General features: G+C 32.6%; 1 protein-coding gene across 1 annotated transcript in view; it reads right to left on the bottom strand.

Annotated features, from left to right (window-relative positions):
• Positions 1 to 1,384, bottom strand: part of LOC148301801 (rhomboid-related protein 2-like) — a 33,723-nt gene extending 32,339 nt beyond the window's left edge. The window contains exon 1 of the mRNA XM_088272691.1: positions 1,270 to 1,384. The gene's annotated coding sequence lies outside the window, so the exon portion shown is untranslated. The remainder of the gene's footprint in view (positions 1 to 1,269) is intronic.
• Between the last annotated feature and the right edge of the window lie 24,663 nt (positions 1,385 to 26,047).

Raw genomic sequence — 26,047 nt, 5'->3', positions numbered from 1 at the left:
ATTATACACATTTAAATACAATTCATTAGGATAGGCACTTGGTTTTTTTATAACCTTAGATATTTTTTAAAAAAATTAAAATACCATGTGTATGTATATATATTTCGTCTGCCTCCTTAGTGTAATGGTCAGCACGCTCACCTACCGTTTTTGAGGTCCTGGTTTCGATTCCCAGGGGGGGGTTAAAAAATATAAGTGATTTTTCACTCGAATATTTATTCAATATTACTCTGGACTGGTACCTGAAGCGAAAGGCTGATCACCTTTCCTTCGTGTGTTAACGATCAAGATAACACTGCGTTTATGTGCTGCAGTGCGAAAAAGGGTTTGAATGACTTTATATATAATAATAAAACAGGTAGAATAAGAGATATATAAAACTAAAGGAGGTTCTTTGTTCGATTCTCAGATGAGTCATAATAAATCTAAGAAATTTTTACTCTAATATTTATTTAAAACTACCCTGGATTGGTACCTGAAGCGTACGAGTATTAACTTTACGATCAATGTATAATTTACGATAAATTTAACTGTATCGATTTCTTGCAAAGCCCTATGTACCATCGGGTGCGGACAAGGGTAAAACGTAGATCCGATTTACACTCATTCGTTTCACTTGTCGAATGTCTCAATTTCCCCATTCTTATTTTTTTCTATAATGCTTATCTCAGCCATGCTTGCTTTCCCTATTTACAATTCGATCACCTATCACACATGGTATCATATTTAACATAATTTGTAAATGTATATATATATATATATATATATATATATATATATATATATATATATATATATATATATATATATATATATATATATATATATATATATATACATATATATATATATATATATATATATATATATATATATATATATATATATATATATATATATATATATATATATATATTTATATATATATATATATATATATATATATATATATATATATATATAAATATATATATATATACATATATATATATATATATATATATATATATATATATATATATATATATATATATATATATATATATATATATATATGTGTGTGTGTGTATATATATATTTATATATTTCATATATTTCATACAAGTTAACACCAATGTTCGTATATTTGATTTTCTTTTGGAAAAATAAACAAATATGTAACTGATTTTTTTAACGTAACATTTTAACGTTTAAAATAAGTTAAAAACATTATATGTTAAAATATGTAAAATTATACACATTTTATCATTAGCTTTTATACCTACGTACCTTTTAAATCAATATTTCACATCACATCACTATGAGTTATATCGTTATTGTCCACTAAGCCATTTTTGTTCAAGTTCAAACAAGAAGCGTTTTACCTTGCATGCTGTGCACTCACCGACTTCCAAATATTCGACTAAAATTACTTGGATATATCTGTACTGCCCGTACGTCGAACAGAATTTGTGTTTACATCCCAAAGTATCGGTTTATAAATAAGTTTGTAGTTATGTTAATGAGGCGCCTCCTGCCACGTGCGTCTCCTGATCATGTCTACCGTCCTTTACCAACCCACAGGACTCTATGATGTCTATAAATAAAATTGACGTCTGCATTTTAATGCATTCATTTAGGTCTGCAATGATGTGACTAATGAAATAAGAAAGGAATGCAAAGCTGAGATAAGCATAATCGATAAAATTAAGAAAGGTGTGTTGAGATGGTTTGGACATGTGGAACGTATGAGTGAGGAAAGAACGGTAAAACAGTTTTTATGAGGCGAATGCAGTTGGAAAAAGACGAGAAAAAGTATGCCAAATACTTGAAAGCGGCCAGGTTAGGAGTCGAACTAATCGGCGGGTATGTATGAGGAGATAGATGCATGAACGTGGAAGAGGCGAAGAATGTTTTCGAAGACATAGTAGGGTGGCGTTCTATTCTCTCTCTGGCGTAATGGTTAGTTAAGTAGTTATGATTAGACTACATATCAAACGTCCAAACGTAAAAGATAATAATAAAAAAAACAATCGTGAACCCAAGACTAACATATTGTTATATCTCAACATTTTTGTGTGTCCGAATATTTAATAAATCTGGGTTTTCTCCGCTTAGAGGTTATTATAAATTTTTATTAGGAGAAATATTTGTGTTTTTACTATCGACAAAAATACTTCAATTTCATACTATTACTGTGAGCCTAAGCGGCTCATTATTAAAAACAGATATCATAGGGTAAATTTTCGGCGTTTGGATTAAAAAGAGGCCCTTTCTGTATATACAATATTTAGAGTCACTTACATCGAATTTCTAATATTTTTTTTGCAAAATAAATTAAAGCAGTTCAATTTCCAGCAATCTAAAATTAGAATATAGACGACGCCTTCCCGACGACTACCCCCAGAGCGGATAAAACATTTTACCTTGAGACGACATCCCCAACATCACCGATATAAATTAAATTACGAGGTTGACGACACGTGGATAGCTTGCAAGGGTAGGTAAATAAAATAGGCAAATAAATAATATTCATGTTGCTTTACATCCAGAATATTTCAACTCACGAAGCCAATTTCATCTAATTTTATTCGCCAATAAAATTACGCTCGGTCTCAACACACTTACTGTTTATCTTACTTTGAAAGGTGAAAAACAAAATTAAAAGCCGTTTTTATCTCTTTTTTAAAACCTTATCTGCACAGGATGGTGCATAGGGAACTGGATCATATAAATGCAGTGTTATCTTAATCGTTAACACATGAAGGAAAGGTGATCAGCCCTCCGCCTGGGCTACAAGTCCAGGGTAATATTGAATAAATATAAAAGTGAAAAAATCACTTATATTTGTAATATATGTGATTCTTACGTGATCAAACCCGGGTTCCAGTACGGTATCCGAACGTGATGACCATTAGACTACGGAGGCGGGTTTTCGGTATAATAAAAAATAACATAAAATAAAAAATGTTTAGATAAAATTTATGACTTCAATAAATACATTTATCTTTAAATTATTACGATATTAAGTGCAGTTTCACCAAGAAATGTTAGTACAAAACTTAAGCTTAATTTTATTTAAAGATTTGCTGTGAATTATTCATCCCCTATGCATTATTTACCTACTAATAAAACAAAGCCGCGAAAAGGTCAACAGGGGTGTTCCTAACACAATACTTACCGTTTAACAAGACAACGCACCCTTGTCTTTCAGTTTTCAGTTCAATAATTTCGGTGAACTTCAAAGTGGTAGGTTTTCAGCTAACCAGGCTTCGTCCTGCGCCCTGTGGGGTGGGGGGCGAGACGGTGCAGGGCAATGAACGCCGAATTTCAGGACTCGGTTGCCATGGCGACAAGGATGCATTTATATTTCGCTGACACACCCCATCCCTAGCGCGATGCGACCCTTATCGAAGCGTAGCGAAAACTTTCATTTACGATTTTTATTTTATTTAATTTAAGGCTTAGTATTCGTTAAATAGCTTTTTTTAACCCAAGTAACATTTGAGGTCACTGTTATTTTTATAAACACCATTTTTTATTGAAAAAAAATCTATGAAATAAATATGTGGTTTTAAATGAAAAAGAGTCATTGAAAGGCAAGGAGTTAAAAAAATATAAAAATATTTTTTAATACATATTATTAAAAAAAAATTGGGGGTAACCTGGCGTCCGGCTCTATGCATTGCCGGAAGCTAACTGAATTTTATTATTGCGAGTTTGGCCTTAAGTAAACCTGCGCCTTTCCTTTATTAGGTAAACAGTTGTAGTTAGTCTGAAATTATGATCAGAATCGTCACTAGAAATGCCAAACTCAAGAGACAATCCATGTTGTATTATTTTTATATTTACAGGACGAAAATTGTCAGCTGAAGTTATGTATACTAATATTATGATTTTGAATTTAATATTACCGAGCTGCAATGTCTTGAAAATCAACAATACATATATACAGTGTCATCAAAAGCAGTGTGCGATAATTGAGGCCTCGCGCTTAGGGGTTCTCGCGTTAGCTGCTAGTGTTAAAATCTAATATAGTTTTAGAATATGATTTCAATCACAGAATGCGTAACTAGTTTATCATTGTAATATTCTGCATTTTTTCCTCGATATATATATATTTTTTTTTATTCGCTCCTAGTAAATAAGAATATGACTTTTTTCCCAATCGCCAACCTACCCATTTATTACTCTGAGACATGTGATCGTTCTTTACTGCCGTGTTAAGTATTATTATTTTACTGAAATTATTTTGAATTATCATGTTTTTATGTTCAATATAATTACTGACTAACCATTGTTATAATGCGCCTATTTTCTACTTGTCTACTTTATCAACTAACGACATCTGTGGCCGATTCACAAAATTATATTTACCATTTTGCTTTGATATAAAACATGTGAGTATGGATGCTGATTGCAGCGGTTCATATTATATTCGCTAGATGTCAGTAACATACGTATTTTAAACATATTTATGTCCAATTTATTTTTATTTTGAATATCACCTGAACTGGAACGCAGAACTGACCAATCACATTAATGTAATTTATAAATAAATAAATCGATTAAATTGAAGAAAAATATGTTTAGCATGTATTCCGACAAAGCATTTTTTTAAAGACGCTAAAAATTTTAAAAAATTCATTTGTCTACTAAAACTAATAATTATAACCAAAAGCATAAAATCGATCACGTTAGGTACCTTTATAGATCGATGGAATATTCCTCCAATCCATTACAGTACCTTATGCATACGGTTTGTTTTTAAATTGGCCTCTATGTTGTATTTCTTTATTAGCCTATATGTTGTATTTGTTTTGTTTTTTCACTCTAATATTTATTCAATCTTACCCTGGACTGGTACCTGAAGCGGAGGGCTGATCACCTTTCCTTTGTGTGTTAATGATCAAGATAACACTGCGTTTATATGATGCAGTGCCCTATGCACCATTGGGGTGCGGATAAGGGTTCGAAAAAATGTGTTGTATTTATAAATGCTAAAATACATTTATTAGATTAGTTCCCGGGTTAAATTCTCAGGCGGTTAAAATAAATTTAAATATTTTTCAAACTAATCTTTATGTAATATCACCTTGGACTGTTACCTGAAGCGTAAGATTGATCCTTACCTTCATATGATTTACTATCAAGTTAACATTGTACAAATTTGATGCAGTTCCCTATGCACTGGGCGCATTGGGTGCAGATTAGGGTGGGAAGAAGAAGGTCATGTTTTTTACTTCACCTTTTATTTTCGTTTTATTAATATTATCCTGGACTGGTACCTAAAGCGTAAGACTGATTATTTGGTCGTCATATAATTTACTATCAACTTAACCAATTTTACGCAGTTTTATGCACCATTGGGTGCGAATAAGGGTGGAAAAAAGGTAAGATTTTGTACCTGACCTTTTATTTTCGTTTTATTACCCCGGACTGGTACCTGAACCGTTAGACTGATGATTGCCTTGCCTTCATATAATTTACGATTAACTTAACATTGCATAAATTATACGCAGTGCCCTATGCACCATTGAGTGAGGATTGAAGAAGAATGTCAGATTTTCCACTCTACCTTTTACTTTCGTTCTAAGAAGCTGTGGTTAGTTACATTATCTTTATATTTTTATTTTTCTTACATGATCGATTCATAATTATTCTCGGCGCATGCCACCCAAGTGCATACACATCCTGGGTGGGCAGTGACCATACGATAGGGCCTGGGTTTTAAGGGTCTATTCATTTCTAATGCCCTTTGTTGGTACCCTCGAACTAATGTAACTTAAGATTTATTCCTGCTATCATTTGTAACACATCAGATATAATAAATTACCCCTGGATTGGTCCCTAAAACACACGCCTAAAGGGAAACTCCATAGACTGTAGTACATTAATAAATCGTATTTTTTTGGCTAGAATTTAACCGATCACCAAACTCATGGTAAATTTATTATTTTTAGCAACGTAAGCATGAACTCAAATACTTGAAAAATTATTTGACTACATGAAGTTATAAATAAGCATCAAAATTGTTTTGCGATTGCTGGCGCCTGATCTTCTTAGATCATCGTTATCAATTTTATTTACTTAATGCATTTTTATCTTCATTTTCCTTTTTTCATATTTTAAATTAAACTATGTTATTTGTTATGTAATATTTATACGTAAATATTTATACAAAAATGATACAGGCAAGCACTGTTACGTACCAACCTTTTTAAACTTAAAAAATTACTAAATTTCTATTTTTATGTTGATCAATTCAAAAGAAACAAAAATAATTACTTCTTCTACTCAATAGTTACGGGAATTAATCCATTAAAAAAATAACTCTCACTAAGCGATTTGTCATAAGGCCATTCTTCGGTTAATCGAGTTCTGAATACAATAATACATTATTTTTTATTATAATTTATAAGGTGGAAAGATAGTTGGCAGTCAACATCCCAAGAGCGGCAGGCGTTTCTGCGTTTCAAGCACAGACATTTCTTGAGGATCTATAAAAAGAAGAAGAAGAGGATTTAATTATGTTATTTAATATATGTAAAAACCATTTATCCATATGTCTATTTAAACTTTTCATTTATTATACGTCTATATTATTTAACCAGGGGGATTTTCACAAGAGAGACGTCAAAGTGCAAATCGTCGTATTTTTCATTTTTACCAAGGTGCTATGGGTACAGTACAAGGTTTCATGGAAATAACAAATGTTTATAGCTCCACACAGTATTGAGGATTTGGTGCTGCTTATGTATGTTTAGAAATAAAATCCATTCCTTTCACCGTTTGTTCCTGGCACATTTTACACCCCACATCGTTGTACCCTTCGCGACAATGTCTCCTACAATGTTTCGAACCCAACCCCACACATGACACTTAACATTAAATGATTCCGCCAGATAAAATCTTAGACTGATATTAATGTGTTTTTTTTTTTACCTAAAGTATCAATTCATCATTTAATATTTATTTAATATTTGCATTCCATGATTAAGATAACACTTCGTAGATACTACGCAAGTGACCTATGTACCATTGGTTGCAGATTTAGGGGATATTCACAAAGACATAATTCACCGGCTGATCGCCGAAGAGGTAACATGTCTTTGAAAACCTATTTTTCAATGTGAGAACGATATTTTAATAAAAAAATTGCGACTTATTTAAAACTTAACCTTAAGGTTAGAAAAATTAAGTGCTATTTTTATTATGCGATTCTATCGACTATTTTCTGCATTCATTTTAACCTCCTTATACTATTACTACTAAGTACTACTGCCAGTACCGTACCCTTATTCTGACCCAATGGTACATAGGGCACTGCATCAAATTGATGCAATGTTAATTTGATCAATTATTATATTAATGTAAGGTGCGCATCAGGTACCAGTGTCCGGGGTTATATTAAATAAATATCATAGTGAGAAACAATCATATTTATTTTTAAATCCCCTAGATATCGAACCCGTACATCAAACATAGTTGCTAAATGTCCAAACTGCTACACTATGGAGGCAGACAAAATTCAATTTTTACTATCATAAATCACGTTCTGTATAGATAATTAATTAAATAATACATATATAAATATCGAAATCCAAGTAAAGATTTACAGCAATTCAGGAAAAAAACTCTGAGCTTTTTCACTTACGTCATCTATATCGCATCAAATATCCAATTTCTAGATCCAAAAATCTACACTGAAAGACTTATCACCTTGCCTACATAAAATCTTTTTTTAAATATTTTTTATTAATTGATGTTATTCTATAGGAGTTACAAAATGGCTATATTTTTTTTGTTTTTATATTGCACCGTAAAAGCGAGGACGTTCAAGAAAGCCTTGGCGAAACCAAAACCTTTTTTAACATTTATTTGCTAACTATATACATACATGTAAATACATATACTGGATATATATATATTCATTAATTTTTAACATAATCAAAATAAAATTGCCACCTTGTGTGTCTTTTCGGTTAAAACCCTCAAATCTAATCGTATTAAAAGAGAAACAGAGGGCATGTATGAGTTTATGGAGTACATGCCACGAGAGGCGAGTGTTGCGTTATATCCTCTCTGTCTACCCTGCAGGGAAATAGCGTGTTGGTAAAAATAGAAGTAGTAGTAATTCAAAACCAAAATAAATGTGAAAATATAATCTTCACGGTCTAGGGAGATTTCAATCAGAACGGAATTAAGATGAAATAAAACTATTCACCCTTTGTGCTTTTGAGTATTTCTCTCCAAATATGCAATCGGCCACCACCGCGCTGAAACTAATCCCTACTGAAGCATCAATATAAAGCGTCAAGCTTTCAACGGCGCGTGATTAATCTTACCCCGAAGGCATTTTTTCCGTTGAATACCCTCACGACTTCGGGGGTTCGAATCAACCCCTATAATCTATTACTTCGTGTGATTCGGTTGGGATGATCTACCATCAAAATGCCCTTAAATCGAAATCGTGAGCATCCAATAATTATTTGGTATATATTTATATCCTTGGATGAAAGCTCTTGGCATTTCATTGAAAGCTAAGGCAAGCTTCTTCGGATAGCCATTGAACAGTTGATTGATCTAAGAAAATCATAGAAATCCACGTGTTTTTTTTATTTACTGAGTTAAAAACCTAATGAATTTCAAATAAGATTTATTGTTAAGAATCCGCTAAGAATGAATAAGATTTAGCATTGACATTTCCTGGTGGAACCGCATTTAATATAATAAAGCAGCGGCTTATTTCACATTTATTTTACCGTTTTAATTGTCGTTACCGATGTCATCAGTTTCCAATGTTATAATACACAATAAGCCAAGGGTTGAAAACCATGATTTTATACAATTTTTCTATAAAAAAATTATATAAATTTAATGAATTTAAGTAGTGTATTAAAATAATAATTACATATAAAAAGAACATAAAAGTTTAAAGTAGGTTTTTGTAATTTTATCAATTTTATCTGTATGTTTTAATTGTATGTAAATAATTTACAAATTTATCGTCCGTCAGTTGACAAATCCTACCGCGGTGTTCTTGTCCGGGTGGATTCCGGTGTTCACTGAAATGTATTCTAGCCTCCCACCAGTCTGATAATGTCGGTGACGACAAAACCAATTTGATAGATTTACAGCCATTTTTATGTATGTATGACACGATTATTGATACATTTCCAAAAGCTTTTCACAATATTCATATACGTGTAAAAAAAAATTAAAAATTATATTTCAACTCCCAGAGTGATCAGGTTTGATCGAGTGGTGCATATAAAGAATTGATCGAGTGCTTTAGAGGTGTAAACGAGTGAGTGGGTGCCTTCCAACCCCTAACATTCTGAACTTGAATACATCCTCTGTCAGTCCTACCATTAATCTCCTGTAAAGAGGGTTACTTAAACGAATCAGATAATGTAATTTTTAAATTTCCCTTGATTTTAAGTAGGTATCTGCGACTGCCATATAAATCGATGAAATAACATGGAGATATGCGCGACCCTTCGAACGTATTATTGATATGATGTAATGTAGATAGATATACATCGTAGAGAGCGACATGTGCATGTAGATCTATCGATATTTTATTCCATGTAAATAGTCTTCTTCTTCAAACCCTTATCCTCACCCCAATGGTGCATAGGGCACTGCATCATATAAACGCAGTGTTATCTTGATCTTTAACACATGAAGGAAAGGTGATCAGCCCTCCGCTTCAGCTACCAATCCAGGATATTGAGTGAAAAAATCACTTTTATTTATTTGACTCCCCCCTAGGAATCGAACCCGGGACCTCCAGTACGGTAGCCCAGCGTGCTGAGCATTAATTTTTAATGATCTTTAATGTTTTTTTTTAATAAAATTAAGTGAAAGTGTTCTTAATATTTTCAAACAGTCCTTCCTTTAGTCTTCTTCGTTTATTTCAAGTCTAGTAGGTACTATTTTTATGTAGCAATCATTTTGGATATTTTTACAAGCATCACTTTGATTAATATTTTTAATATTCATATTGTACCTCTAAATATTATTTAAAAAATACTTTCGGTAAATAAACATTTGTATCTTTCAATTATTAGACTAAATAATTTTTGTAAAACATCTTTTTTATTGTTAGACTTCAACAAAGCCCTGTTATGTCTCCTTATTTTACTGGTTATATCACAAAATAAAAGTAAAAATTGGATTCATATGATATCATTATTTTCTGAACACGTTATTGTACTTATTCACTTCCAACAGCATTTTGAAATATTATTTAACCTCATACATATTAGGAATACATGAATGCTGGGAACAAAGTGAATGGTGCACTGAAATCAGTTATAGCAAATAAAAACCTATCAGCGGAAGCTAAACTGGCAGTAAACTCTGATGTATGGAAGTGAAACATGGAGTTGGCAAAAGAAGGATGAAAGTAAACTGAATGCAGTCGAAATGCGATGTCGCGAAGAATGTGCGACAAAACGATGTGTGACAGATGTGCGAATAGTGAAATAAGGAGGAATGCAAAGCTGAGATAAGCATTATCGATAAAATTAAAAAAGGTGTGCTGAGATGGTTTGGACATGGAGAACGAATGAGTGAGGAAAGAACGGTAAAACAAATTAAACAACGAAAAAAGAGCAGAGGAAGACCGAGAAAAACATGGCACGATCAGGTATGCCAAATACTTGAAAGTGGTCAGGTTAGGAGTCGTAACAATCGGCGGGTATGTATGAGGAGATGCATGAACGTGGAAGAGGCGAAGAATGTTTGCAAAGACAGAGTGGTGTGGCGTTCTATTCTCTCTGCCTACCCCTGCGGGGAAGCGGCGTGATGGTTAGTTAGTTTATTAGGATGGTTGAATCGGCAATCAATAATGACGGTCAGAGTGACGTAAGGAAGTTTGGCATGTCTTACTGCTTATGACACACAAAAAATAAAATTAAAATAGCTATATCATACAATATTTTATACATTGTTGGTTAAATGCCAAATGGCCACAATGCAAAAATTAATTAAACTCTTTATTCCAAATATGGTATCTAAATTGTCAACATTTTCATATTCGAAAGACACCCATGATTCTAGCGTTAGAAATGGACATAAAACTAGAATCTAAAGCTCATGGGTGTCTTTTCGAATATGAAAATGTTGACGATTTAGATACCATTTATGGAATAGTTTAATTTTATTTTTGCGTCGTGGCCCTTTGGCATTTAACCAACAGTGTTTTCTAATATTGTATGATATAACTATTTCAATTTTATTGTTTGTGTGTCATAAGCAGAAAGACATGCCAAACCTTCTTTCGAAGCTTTTCTGAATACTTTATTTTAATAATCTTTCATTTAACAAACATCCCTTTTTAAATGTTATTTAACCTAATATCAGGACGGGTGGATCAGCAATCAATAATGACGGTCAGCGTGACTGTACGAAGGTTTGTAATGTTAATTAACGCAGCAACATGCACGACGGCGTGCCTTGTTATTTATTATTACCAGCCCACCGGAAAAATATGCAAATAAAAAATGATTCAGTTGCACCGAGTAATGTAAACAAATTAAACAAACAAAATAATTCTATACTATACATGTTCGACGGTTGGAAAGAAACTGACAACGCGTTTACATTGTCAATAATTTTTGACGACATTTTTTATTCATAAATTGAATAAATTTTTTTTGACATCTCAACATGGATGAAGAAGAAAAAGGAAATCTGGGCATTTACGGGGCTTATACACGTAACATTCACCAATTCTAACCATGCTTGACAACCACACTACTCAAATTCTTGGAACTTCTTTATATAAGGTTCAATTTCGAAACAGAGTACTTGAATCACTAGAATTTCACTAGAGACACCATTAATGAGATGAAAAAATCTTTTGAGATGAAACAAAAGACGTACCATGTGCGAATTCGTAAATCAAGCAACAAAGCTGTTATAACAATACAATATCGTGTAAGGGATAGGGATTTTTCAATAATAATGCGTTTGGAACATCTGCACAACATGGAGTGTTCGGAAACCCTGAAATAGTAAAAATATTTACTATAATGTCTTTATATAATATTGGTGAATCGAATGAGTTAAAAAAATATTAGTGCAACAAATTTATGAGACGAACGTGGTTGTCAATAGAAACAGAGCAAGACCGAGGAAAATTTGACATGATCTAGTATTTCAAATAGTTGAATGTAAGGTCTGGAGTCGGAATAATCAGCAGGCATGTATGAGGAGAATGTATGCTTGAATGTAGAAGAGGCTAAGATTGTTTGCAAAGACAGATTGGTGTGGCGTTAATTCTCTCTGCCTACCTGCGGTTAGTTAAGTTATTTTCTTAAATAATATAATATTCTCCTCTTACCCTTATCCACACATTTGTGGCGTATAGGGCACTGCATTAGAACAACGCGATGTTAATTCAATCAATAATTGTATGCTTCACAAAATGTGCACTTAAAATACGTGCAATTGTTTTTTCGACCAAGTTTAAAACAACCCTTCGCAACACCCCTAGCTGTAAAAAAATAAGGTTTTTTCAGTATAATCCATAAATCGTGACTTGATTAATATTCATAATAATAATCTACCACCATTGATGAGATTGTATAGTATGATCGTAAAATAAAATTGTTAATTCAACAACGGCAATGTGTTTTAGCAATTCAAAACGTTGAAATGTGATTTTCAATTTAATTCGCTACTGGCTAAATTGCTCTGCGATTATTAATTTCGACAATGGAACCCCAGAATAGTTATAGCGGTGTGGGTTAAATATTATGGATTATTAGAAACAGAATTATATTGAAAACAGCAGATGTATGGAAGCAGGGTAGGAATAGAAATACATCGCCTTTTTTAATTGTAGTAACTGTCTACGCACTTTAGATACGAACATAATATGTAATTATTATTTTTTGACATCTCCTCAAAGATGAAGAAGAATATGGAAGTCTGGATATTTACGGGTCTGACAACCGTCATAGGCTGGTTTAAGTGATCACTTTACACACGTGTAACATTCACCAATTCTACCCATTATAGACAACCACACTACTCAAGTTCTATATAAGTATATGAACCCATTTTGAAACAGTGTTCTTGAATCGCTAGAACTACACTAGAGACATCTATTTCTAAGATGAAAAGAAGCTTTTTATTAAGCAGAAACTCTTTTATTAGTATGTGAGGTCCGAATCCTGGATTATAATCACACACATCAGACCCGTAAATGCCCAGATTTCCATATTCTTCTTCATCTTTGATGAGATATCAAAAAATAATATGAAAAATACTCCTATAATTGGAGATAATTCAGATTTGTTAAAATATATATTTTTAATGTAAATTCTAATAAAAAAATAAACGTAATATATATTCTAAAAAAAATTGGCCGTTAACTGAATTCTATTATTGCGAGTAATGCCTTAAGGGAAGGAAGGATTGATTATTTTTGCGTTTTTATTTTTTCTTATCTGTAAAAATGCAAATTAGCTTAAAAAATGGTGTTTACATGTATTTCAGCACCCTTTGCCTTAAGTGCATTGTGCACTGTGTAATTGAAGTCCGGTTCTGCAACAACTACCATACTGCATTCATGGAGAACACGCGTCCAGTTTCACCCTCCCGAAACATTATCCTTACTCTAGGGCCGCGGCAGGAAATCGGAATACATTATTCTTTTCCGCGCAACATATCGCTGATAATACAACCGGACATTCTCAACACTTATTCGTATTTATATCATATTCAAAGCTATTTTTTTACAGTTTCATACTATTTTTGTTAGCCTAGGCAGCTCATTATTAAAATAGATATTAAATTGTCATAGAGTTGTTTAGAACTCACAAACTCTGACTCTGAGATTCCGCGACACTAACTACTAGACCACAACCCGACATTGTTAATCCTGCGGATGATATATCCATACATACTCGTATATATTATAGGAGTGTATGGAATATAACGTTTTTTAAGCAAAAGATGGAAGGCTGAGCATTTCAGGGCTTACGACCTCAATAGATGCTTCATTTTAGTTGAGACACCTATAATATATGTACATGTATAACATACTAAGAATAAAAATTTATAGATCTCTTAGATTAATCAGGATATACAGGACTATTGTATTTTCTTTGTTTTTTTTATATATTATGGTTATATAATATGGCAAGAACACCTATCATGTAAATGAACACAGTTTTTTTTTTTAAAGGAATAACCCGCAAAGCCTTTATTAGAGGCTTGTCTGCATGTAGGATAGTAAGGATAGGGAAGGTAAATGTGAAAATACATCACAAACACCCAGGCCAATTGAAAGTAAATCTTTTTTGAATTTATTTTGCAATTGGCGGGAATCGAACCTGCGACGCCAGTTTCGCAGTCGAGCGTCTACCCAACCACGCCACGGCGCCTGTCAAAATAAAATAATAAAAAATAAAAATGTTTCTTCTTTTTCAATTATTTACATAAAAAAGGACACCATCAGAATAATTGAGGCTAAACAATTTCTTATGTTATTTATTGCCAAGTTTTTTTTAATGAATTATTGACAGAAAATCATCGAATTTGTAATTTTTTAACAATTAAAAAACCTTCCATTCGAATGCGAATAAATAAATAAATAATTTTAATTAAACACCATTTTGACAAGGTTCGATTCCCGTCAATTGTAAGATGAATTCAAGAAAGATATATTTTCAATTGTCTGGACGTTTCTGATGTATTTTCACATTTACATCCCATATACTTACAGTGCTACAAGCAGATAATCCTCTAAAAAGGGTTTCGAGGTTTCGTTTATTCCTTTAAAAAAAATAATACAAAAATATACTGGAAGTTTTTATGTTTTAATAAAATGCTACAAAACAAACTTCATCAACTATATATATGGATAAACAAGGAGTATATATGCCTTGGAGTGATGGAAACAAAACTTTACATTATATGTTGAGAACCGCTGACATAAATACATGGATATAAACCTAGGGGAGTATTGTATATGTCGTAAAATAGTTCCACTCACGGGGCGTTTATCTGGGTAGGTCTACATAAAATTTGAATTGGTAATGATATACATATTTCTTTATATTTTCCAAGAATATTTATGACCAAATACATATGTAATTCATATATATATTATGTATATATATATATATATATATATATATATATATATATATATATATATATATATATATATATATATAAACTTATATGATTTAATAGCAACAAGTTTTAACTTTATTGCGAAAATATTGTCGTAACTTCAGATTACGTAGTGGTTAGGAAATTTGGCTCGAGGACCCGAGTTCGATGTTCGCTTCCTAGGTCAAAACAAATATGAGAGTTTTATTTTACTACACTATATATTAATTAAATATCACCTTCGACTGGTACCTGAAGTGCAAGATTGACCACCCTACCTTCATATAATAAACAATAAAATTAACATTGCATTAATTTGATGCAGTACCCTATACTGTATTGGGTGGTAACATAAATTATCAAGACAGAAATACAATCAATACATCTGAATATTTTAAAAGCACCATTTATATTTAGAACATCTCGATTTTGCAATAGTTACACATTTTCCCTTTGAATAAAATATTTCTTATGGTAAACCACTCCACGTTAATGAGTCCTGAGGATTTGCATAAGACAGTATTCATCGTCAAAATCTCTAGGGTGCAATAAACGCAGTGTTTAATTTAAACGAATTTAATTCCTCCCAAGTACAAGTAATCTCTCGTAACACCAGCTGAACGCAGATACACAGTGACACAACAGAATTGTGCAATTAAATGCACTACCCTCGCCCTTTTGCGTTCAAAGAATGCATCATTCACAATGCTTACTCCCCACTGCAGATATCTACTGAGTTACTACTTGTAGGGTGAATATAAAGGACTTTTAATAAGTCAAACTGAATTTTGAACTGAGACGGAAATGAATTGAAGAAAACTTTTGTACGTGCTACTGCGCAATGCTGGGTTTTGTTTTCTCTTCTTTGAAGTTTTTCTCGAGAAACCATTAAATGTCCAATTTATATTGACAACTAAAAAAAATTGTAGCGTTGGCTCACAATTTTTGCAATGCCTGACTTGACGCCATCGTTCTTCTCTCAGTCTACCTATTAACGACTATTTCGATTCCAGGGCGACTTCAGATACTACCACGTCTTTTATTCTTCACACCAATCTCGACCCTGAGAATCGGTTGAAGTACTTGGTACTTAATAGCTCGTAGTACGGGACCAATATAGGTAATTGTGACTAGTAATTTTCTACTAGAGCCAGAATTTCGGAGACGATTCAGTGCATAAATCTTGAGGGCTATTTCGACACCATATATATTATAATACCTCGTAAAGCTGCTACTTTTAGAGACTTGTCTGTGGGTAGGATGGTCAGGATAAGGAAGGTTAATGCGAAAATCACATCGCAAACATCTAGACCAATTGAAAATAAATCTTCCTGAAATCGATTTTGCGATTGGTGAGAATCAAACCCGCGACGCCAGTGTCGCTATCGAGCGTCTACCCAACTACGCCACGTCACGTACCATATGTTAATATGTAAGTATTAAAACTATCAACAAAATATAACAAGATTATGGTTAACGTTACAAGGTATCAATACATGAGGCATTTTTTATAAAACTTAAATAGCCACTCGTAACGAAAATACGACTTTTTAAAAATTTCCTCCCAGAAATGCTTACACATTTATTTTAAAAGTTGAGATTAATGAATAAATGTTGACAAAAAAAATTATCTACGAAATTTCTCGGCCCTTCAAACGCTTTTTACATACGTTTTTAAATTAAGTTTTCCCTTCCATCTTCTTTAATGTTGTTAGTAATCATTCGCTACACAATTCCGAGCTACTTTCATCTGCGGTAAGATATCCTGTTACCGAAACATTTTTATTTGATTCATTTATTGCAAAATCTTTCCTTCCGTACTCAATTCATAATTTTATTTTGTGATTGCGAAGATACAATTTTGAAAATGTTATTTTGAAACTGAATTAAAGATGAAAAACTCTTTCAAAACGCATATATACGATTACATACATATCCTGAGCATAGGTAAAATAAATTATATAAATGAAATATAAATTCTGCTAGTGTTATAAAAATAAAAATAAATCATTTATATTATTTCTCAGGCATTCTCAATTAAAGTTAAAGCATATTCTGAATGTATAAAAAACATCATTTCGATGTCATTATATTTTAAGTAATGTCAAGTAATTTTAATTTGTTTTTTACTTGATCAGTATTCTCAGGTTATGTATTTGGGTGACTTTGCCCAAGAAAGAAGGACCTGAGGACGAGGAGAACTGACCCCAGCAGTTTGCAAAGACGATAAGTTGGGATGAAGCCAGGTTCTTACATAATTACATATATTACTATGTATTCTGATACACATTTTAAATCATTAAATTCTATTTCCAAAATAAATACTTCAATCGTAAATATAGTACATATTTGTTTTTATTCAATAAAATATAAGAAATATCACGATGATCCGATGAATAACCTAAATTTCGGCATTTTAATGCCTTAATCTCGAAGCGTTTCTGCACTGCACGCTTTTCTCACTTTCGTTCTTAATCGACCCCCATTTATTTGTCACTGAATCTTCTTGTTCCATCATTTGTCTGCGCGATTGTCACTAGCTGGAAGCTGGCGACAAACAGAGATGATTTAGCAGGAGTTACGACGCGACAGAGTGCTCTGGGAGTTGTCTTCCAGATAATTGAATGATAAGATCCACGCCGGGTTTAATGATTGGATCAGCCTAGACGCTAATTGCTAGGAGAGTTGAGACAATATTTGGCACGTTGAATTCTCGGTTGATTTATATATTTTCGTCTACCAAATGCGCGATGATAATCGTACGTTGTGCCATAGTTGAATTAGACGTTGGGCGACCTTATAAAATTTCTAGATCCTGCGAGATTTTTAGATTCCACATGAAATTTTTTAAATTTAATATCCCTATCTCCCCAAAAATTTGAAATTAAACTAGGTATATAAATTAAAAAAAATATGTTCGTTAGTTCATCTTAAATCTCCTAAAATCACGCGTGCTTTTATCTATGTAAACAAAAATGGAAAATTTCGTTCAACATACTCAATACTTATCATTACTCATGGCGGACAGCGTACTTCTTGACAGCTGCTCCCACTAAGAATTTTTAATTTTTCGATTGCACTGTCACTTCATAGATATTTAATTTTTTTATTGTTTCACAAGCATTGTGATATCATACATTTTAGAAATGTGTGCTTCCTATTTTCTTTTTTTCCATCAAACCAAACTGAGATGGGTACAGTTAGTAATAAATCAATTATAATTTGTAATGGAAATTATAGAAATATTTCAATAAATCCAAGATCAAATTATTTTAAAAATGAATCGTTATTGCTTTTATAGAATATTTTACCTCATTCATACCGTCTAAAATGACTAGACGACATGTGTAAAGTATCATAATTATATCATTAGTTCGTCTACCTCCCTGTTAGTAATTGTTTACTACACGTGGACAGTAAATAGATAACAATGAATGAATAGACAACAACAAACATAATCATATGTTTTAGTAATAAATCTCTTCCTAGTTAGTCGGTGAGTAAATTAAACTAATTTATTTTGGTGAAAAATTAAATTATTTCGATATGCTCGTAGGTACCTACACAAGGGTCGATCGTCAATACTTTAACAAGCGGATTATTGTGGACAGAATTTTTTTTATTTATTTGATTTAAGACACAATAATAATTCAAAGTAATAAATATTTTTAAAAAAACGTGTAATTGTAATGGATTTTTTTTTATCTTTATAAAATTAATAGACTTTGCTTTCACCACTTTTTTGTTCATATAATTCAACCTACTGGTTTCAACTATACATTGTCATCATCAGGGTTTATTTTAAATATAAAAAAAACACTAAAAATATTAGAATACTTTCACAAAAAAAACTTCCACACACTCCATAAAAATAATATTTTATTTAAAATAAACCCTGATGATAACTATGTGTTGTTGAAACCAGTAGGTTGAATTATATGAATAAAAAAGTGGTGAAAACAAAGTCTATTAATTTTATAAATATATTATAAAATGTACCACAAAGTATCTGCGGAAAACATTCAAGAAATGATTTTTTTTCTTATGATAAAATATAAATCATGATTACATAAATATTTCTGAATAACAAATGATGCTCATATATGGTGAACAAAATATACATATTCCTTTTCATCTTCTTCTTGGTGGGCTTTGTGGCCTGGGATAAGCCTCTTGCGATATTGATTTCCAGATGTTAAACCACCTCTTTGGTGGTCTGTGGTAGAAAAATATGCTAGTTTCAAAAATTTCTCCAAAACAACTTACATGTGCATAACGTTTTTATCCCAAGATTAGCTGACATTCGTAAAATTTACGACGGAATCCAATTTGTGGAGAGCACAAATGCAACACATGTAAAGAATGTAGTGAGAACTAGCATGCATCTTAATTATCAAGTTATAAATTTATATAAAGTTCTCAAAAAATATGTTGCACTTATTTTTAAAATGTTTTTGATAAAATGTAAGATCTTTATAGTGTCTTACATTTTATGATAGTCCCGTATTAAGGTACATTGAAACAAGTCCCGTGGTCTAAGAGTAAATTTTCAGCAACATTCGAAACATTTTTTTTTAAATATCCCAGTAGATTCTTTGCTTGATATAATATATATATATATATTCTAATTATCCTCGAAACACGCTCATAATACAAGTTTTCTTTCTTGGTGGAATTATCTAATTTTGGGCTTGAAAATATTTTTATGATGACCCTAACCGAAATCGAACCAGAAACCTCGATCATGATAACAAATGCGTCCGTTACCAGTGCACTACCTACAGAGAGCGAAATTGTTAATGTTAAGGCCCAGTATTAGTTAAGTCACAACTTAATTTTCTATAAATCCAGATAACATTTTACATAATATTTTTTTCTTAAAACACTATTTTCTTCCTTGAAAACGTAAGTTTTTCTTCGAAATAATTATATGGTTTTAAAAGAAAAGAGTTATGGAAACGTAAGGAGTTTTAAAATATGTATATTTTTTTCTATACATAGGTCCTACTCTAAAAAACAAAAAATATCCAATACACATTCTTTTAAAAATCGGATGTGAACAGACAAGTGACCTCTCCTCTGGTCACCCGGCAAATGAATTCTGTGTTTTCAAATATCCCCTTAATACATCATTAATTTATACGAGAGTGCTCGATACGCGTCTCTCTGCTTTCTCAATATATTGCATAAGAAAGTAGATTGGCTGAGAGGAAAGTTAAGTGGTTCTTTGTTTCGATAGATTCCCAGCCTCCAACTGCATCGGGTGATGAGTGGTGTTTTATTTGTGGATGTTAAAATGGAGATAGGATGATGAGAACATCTCTCACCAGGCACTTCATCACACTCTGTACACATATATATACATTACTGTTTATTGAAGTGCAAGGTGAAGATGCGTTCAGGAAATGAAAGTACGTATGTATATTTTGATGTATTTGGATGAAATCGATATTGAAAATACGATGCCACGCTTAATATTTCTGTATCTTTATATGTGTGAGTGCGTGTATGCGTGTTATCTTGATCGTTTACACATGAAGGAAAGATGATCAGCCCTCCGCTTCAGGTACCAGTCCAGGGTAAGATTTAATAAAGATTTCAGTGAAACAATTACTTATATTTATTCGACCCCCCCCCCTGGGAATCGAACCCGTCCCGGGTTCCAGAACGGTAGCCGAGCGTGCTGACCATTACACTACCGAGGCGGACAAATTTATAGCGGAGGCGTTTATATTTAAACATATGTATATATTGACCTATTTTCCGATCCTTATGCACCCAATGGTACATAGAGCACCACATCAAGTACAGAGTAGGAGTGTTTACATGAACGTCAATACCACAAAGGCAAGGTGTTAAATACAGGAACCAGCCCATAGTTATATGAAATAAAATATACGTATGAAAAACTGAATTTTTTTTATTCCCTTGGGAATTATGCCTGGTACACGGTAGCAAATGCCCTAACCTTAAAAAAACAATACACAATCTGGCTCCAGAGTATCAAAAGGAGTCATGCAGTCCAGACGAATTGGTTGATAGACGTCTCACACTCTGATAGGCTACAACAACTGCTATGGGGAAAATGATCCTACCAGCTCGCAACCAGCGCACTTCATTTGGCGAACGCACCTTTGCTGTTGTGGGACCGATGGCATGGAATGCTCCACCAGCAGTTGGAAACAGTGAGGGTGAGATGATTTTTAGAAAAAAAATGATAACGCGTTTGTTTTATAGATCATTTCCACAATTTAATAACAGTGAAACGCCCTTGAGGCAGTATTTTACGAAACAACCGGTACATAAATTATCCAAAATTATTATTTTATTTATAAGCACTAAACAATACAGGTGTACATGGACAAATAAATATTTTGTTGTGTACATATGCATGCATCTACATAAATATATAAAAAACATATGTGTATAATTTGTTTATAAAAGTTAACAACTAACTTTGTACTAACTTTGTCAATTAACAATCTAAGTAACTAAAATTAAACAGTTTTAATTTTCACCTGTAGATGAAAACATCTGTAGGTACGTTTTCGAAACTAGTCGTGTATAAAAATAAAACTCATTAAGTGGTTTATTGGTGATTATTTTTTTTTTAATTATCATATTTTACTATATAAAATGCAGTTCCACCAAAAAATGTCGCTACAAAACTTAAATCTATGCATTTGAAATAAAGATAGTAACATTTACGCAGATGGTATTGTGATTATTTATATTGATTTTTCTGTTATTCGTAATTTACATTATATTTGCAAACAAAATAAATATATTTTTACAGTGATGATACCCTTTCCACTGACTCACAGAGCACATGAATCACAACACGGTAGACCTACATATTTTACGACGTTATTTCAACACAATAAAAATAGTCAACATAGACAATAATGCCTCGTTAAATGCTCATCTTCTTTATCCAGCTGCAGTGACACAGTTGGACAATAATTGCACTACGAAAGTCTGTTGCGTTCCCGCTGTGTTACCGATACAGGTTCAGATGAAAATAATTAAGTTAAAAATAAATAAATAACAATGAAAAAAAAAGCTTTTATTTTGTTATTCAGTCAAATATTAGAAAGAGATTTTTCAATGCAGAAATAATTGTAATCAAAATCTGTTGGTATATTTCCATGACTGTGGTAGAAGAAATTCTTTAAAATATTAATTCTTTATAATACAATTCTTTATATCATGTTTATCATATAAAGTTTATATATAATGAAATATAATATACAGCTTGCGAAGCGACGTAAGACCTTTTTTTCACTAATAATTGTTTATATTGTTAACTATTAATTGATTATTTTGTAATGAAAGGATACATAGGATTTTTTTAATTAATAAAAAAGTTATAGACAAGGAGAATTTTATTTTTAATTACTTGTGCAGACTTTTCCTAATGTGTTTCTTGTAGTACACGCAATTTTCTATTCATGCATTCGTACTATAAAAGTATATATTTTTTCTGTAAGCATTTATAATATTACTTCTTCTAAGTGTAGGCCTTGTGGCCTATTTTTAAGAAGGATTAGCCTTCCTGCGATGTCGATTCCCAGCTGCCAATCCATCTCATTGGTCTTCGTCTAACATGGGGTTGGCCTTGCAATGCAATGTGGGGGAGTCTGAATAGCTCAATTCTCCTCACATGCCCATTCCATTGTCTTCTTCGTTGCCTTCCACACCTAACGACATCTTCGATCTCCCATACTTCTCTTATCCTGGTGTTCCTTTTTCTATCTCGTGGACTCTTGCCAGATATGCTTCTTAGATTCTTCATTTCTGACAATCATAGTTCGTTTTTTGTTACTGCGGTGTTCGATCCCATATGTCATGATGGGTCGCACACAAGTTTTATGTATTTTAATTATAATATTACGCTTTTGATCAAAGCAGTTTTTGGTGCCCGTATTTTCAAGTAGATACGCTTTTCCGAGAGCCGTACATAAATATTGTATACCTGTAGCTCCGCGAGATCGCTATCTCTGCGCTTGTCTACCGTCTAACGGTGACACGGAAAACCCTATATTTACCTCAATGCTTTGTGATGTTAATACTCTCATAACGAGAATAGAATCATTGCCTGTTTTAAACACGTTACGGCATCCGAATTAAAATAACAATAAATTGGTGTTTACACTGGAAAGTATGTCATGTTTGGCACTTTTTGTAATGATGTGTCGTGTCAATAATGACAAGCCGAAACTTGTAAAGAGATTTTTTGATGAGTGTCATAAGATAAATACAGTTTTCATGACCTTACAAAAGTGTGTTGAATCATGCTCTTTTTTCAACAAAACTGTATTTATTTTTCAAAAGTGCATACTGTATAGGGACAAAACCATTCAAAAAGGGGGTTACTTTATCATAAGATGAAATTATTTTAAACATTTTTTTCATTCAAAGAATTCTTCATTTTAATAGCCTTTCAATTAATTAAATAAATCCCATTTCAGGTAAACTTCAGCAATTAAAAACATTTAATTAAATTGCATACAATTGGAAGAAATAGAGTTCGATTAAAAAATACAAGCTTTACAGAATAAAGCAAATCGTTTAAAATAGTTCATTATTTTTTAAATACATGTAATGTTTACTACCTTTTTATTTTTTATTAATTTTATTAATAAATTTTCATAAATTCATTACTCAAATATGTAATGAATTGTTTTGTAGAGAACCACAAAGTTATCCAATGTGGTTTGAGATGAAGTTCTTTATTATATATATTTTTTATAAGTTTCATTTAATTTGTTAAAAAAGACAAACATACATGTAACACAATTCCACGAAAACAAGGACTCTGTCAAAAAGATATTGTTTTCAGCCAAAATTCTAGAATTTTCTTACTCGCCATGACTTGGGTCTGATAGTAGCTTCTTTAAATTACAACGAAGTACCAAAATATTTTGTTAAAGGTGTCGTTTTAAGGATATACATGACTTCCGAAATTTGAGTATCGTGGTTGTCAATCATGGGTAGAATGGTGAATTTCAGACGTGTATAAGGTGATCACTTAAATCAGCCTCTGCAAACCCAGACTTTATATTTTTCTTCATCTATGTTGAGATATCAATAATGTATAGGTACCTATATATTTTTTTAAATAACCATTCCGTGTTTTCAGAACAAAAGTCCGGGATGGTCCATGAATAAATGATTCGTTTTATCAAAAGTAAAACATCTTTCCCACATCGCAGACTCTTGCCAAACCTCAACGAATCGATAATCGGGGACACAAAGAGGAGTCCGAACACGATTCTGTCATTTCAACCAAGGACCGATTCGAACCGCCCTAATTTGCAACGCGACGAGTTTTTACCGAATTTGGCAAGATGACGGAATCCAATTCGCCGGATGCATTTTAAACTTTCGGCGAAGCGGCCGCTTAAAATACGAAACTCCGGTCATCGATCGCATAAAGGTCTAGATACACTACTCCTTCTACTACCACCACGACGTTTAACCGCAGGGGTAGGCTGAGAAGATGAAACGCTACACTCTTCTGTCCTGACATACACTAGCTTCCTTCTCATCCGTACATCTAGTCATACATAATAATAATAATAAAATTGGATAACTTATATAGCGCCATTTTCGTAAAAAAATACCTCAAGGGCGCTTCACTGTGAATGAATTGGGGAAAATATTATGGTGGAAGTGATTTAGCAAACAGATGTGTTTTTAGTCTTTTTCTAAAGATCATCTCACTCTCACTATTTCTAACCATTGGTGGAAGAGCATTCCACGCCGTCGGCCCTGCAACAGCAATGGGCACGCTCGCCAAATTTAGTGCGTTGGTTGCGAGCTGGTAAGATCACTTTGCCCATTGCAGATGTTGTAGCCGATCGAAGCGTGAGACGTCTATCAACCAATTCATCTGGAATACACAGCTCCTTAAGATACTCTGGAGCCATATTGTGTATTGATTTATACATGAGTAGGCAGAGTTTATACTCAACCCTTTCGGGAAAGCGTAACCAGTGGAGTTTGTGAAGTAGTGGGGTGATGTGACTGAATTTAGAAATTCCAAAAATTAGTCTCGCTGCTGCGTTTAACACTGATTGCAGTCGAGTCATTTTATTGTTTGGTAGACCCGTGTATATACCGTTACATACCCTCCGATTTTAGGTTCTGATTGATATGTTCGTGCCAAAACTTTTACGGCCGTCCTCGTTCTGATCTTCCGCTCACATTAGCCAAATATACATACTTTCTTAGTCATTCTCTCATTATCCATGTCTCCATCCATTCGCTAACGCTAATGGATAAATGAATAACGGAGAGAATGAAAATTCAAAGCCTTCTTCCTTCAAGTAATATTCCTCTCTTTTTTTCTGTGGAGTGTTATTTATTCGTTACATTAAGATCTTTATTTAGATCTCACATTTCGATTGTAATTAAGGTTGTATATAGTGCATAGCACAAGATAAAGTGAATAAGAAAAATGTAAAGCGCCCTTGAGACGATATGTTGTAAAGATGGCGCTTTATAAACAATATTATTAAGTAATAGGACGGCATGAAATTAGAGAAGGTAAATAATGTATCCAAAGACAACCTACCTATGCGGCGAAATGGTATGATTGTGGCAGCAATACTAGTATAATAAGGTACTTATTAATACATAATGTCAAGTTTCCTAACAATAGAGTAAAGTACGATGAATTCTTTAAGGGCCTTTTCTCATGCTACCGTTGTTCTCTATTTCCAAACTGCTTTAACTTCATGCTTCAAATCCACCTCACAATGGGCTCCGTTATTGCCATATAAATTATAAATTTTAGAGTACAAGGCTAAACCAAATATGCAGAACAGACAGCCTCTCGTGTTCCCATACTCCTTCGTATTATTTTGTCATGAAGAAAATGCCACAGGAGAGGATTCACGTCTAAGATTTGTATTTTCCCTAAATA

Source organism: Brachycentrus maculatus, unplaced genomic scaffold, assembly GCF_059751285.1.
Source record: "Brachycentrus maculatus isolate JH-2025_06_01 unplaced genomic scaffold, ASM5975128v1 h1tg000514l, whole genome shotgun sequence".
NCBI lineage: Eukaryota > Metazoa > Arthropoda > Insecta > Trichoptera > Brachycentridae > Brachycentrus > Brachycentrus maculatus.
The sequence above is the reverse complement of the archived record's forward strand: the minus strand, read 5'-3'. Positions and strand labels throughout refer to the sequence as shown.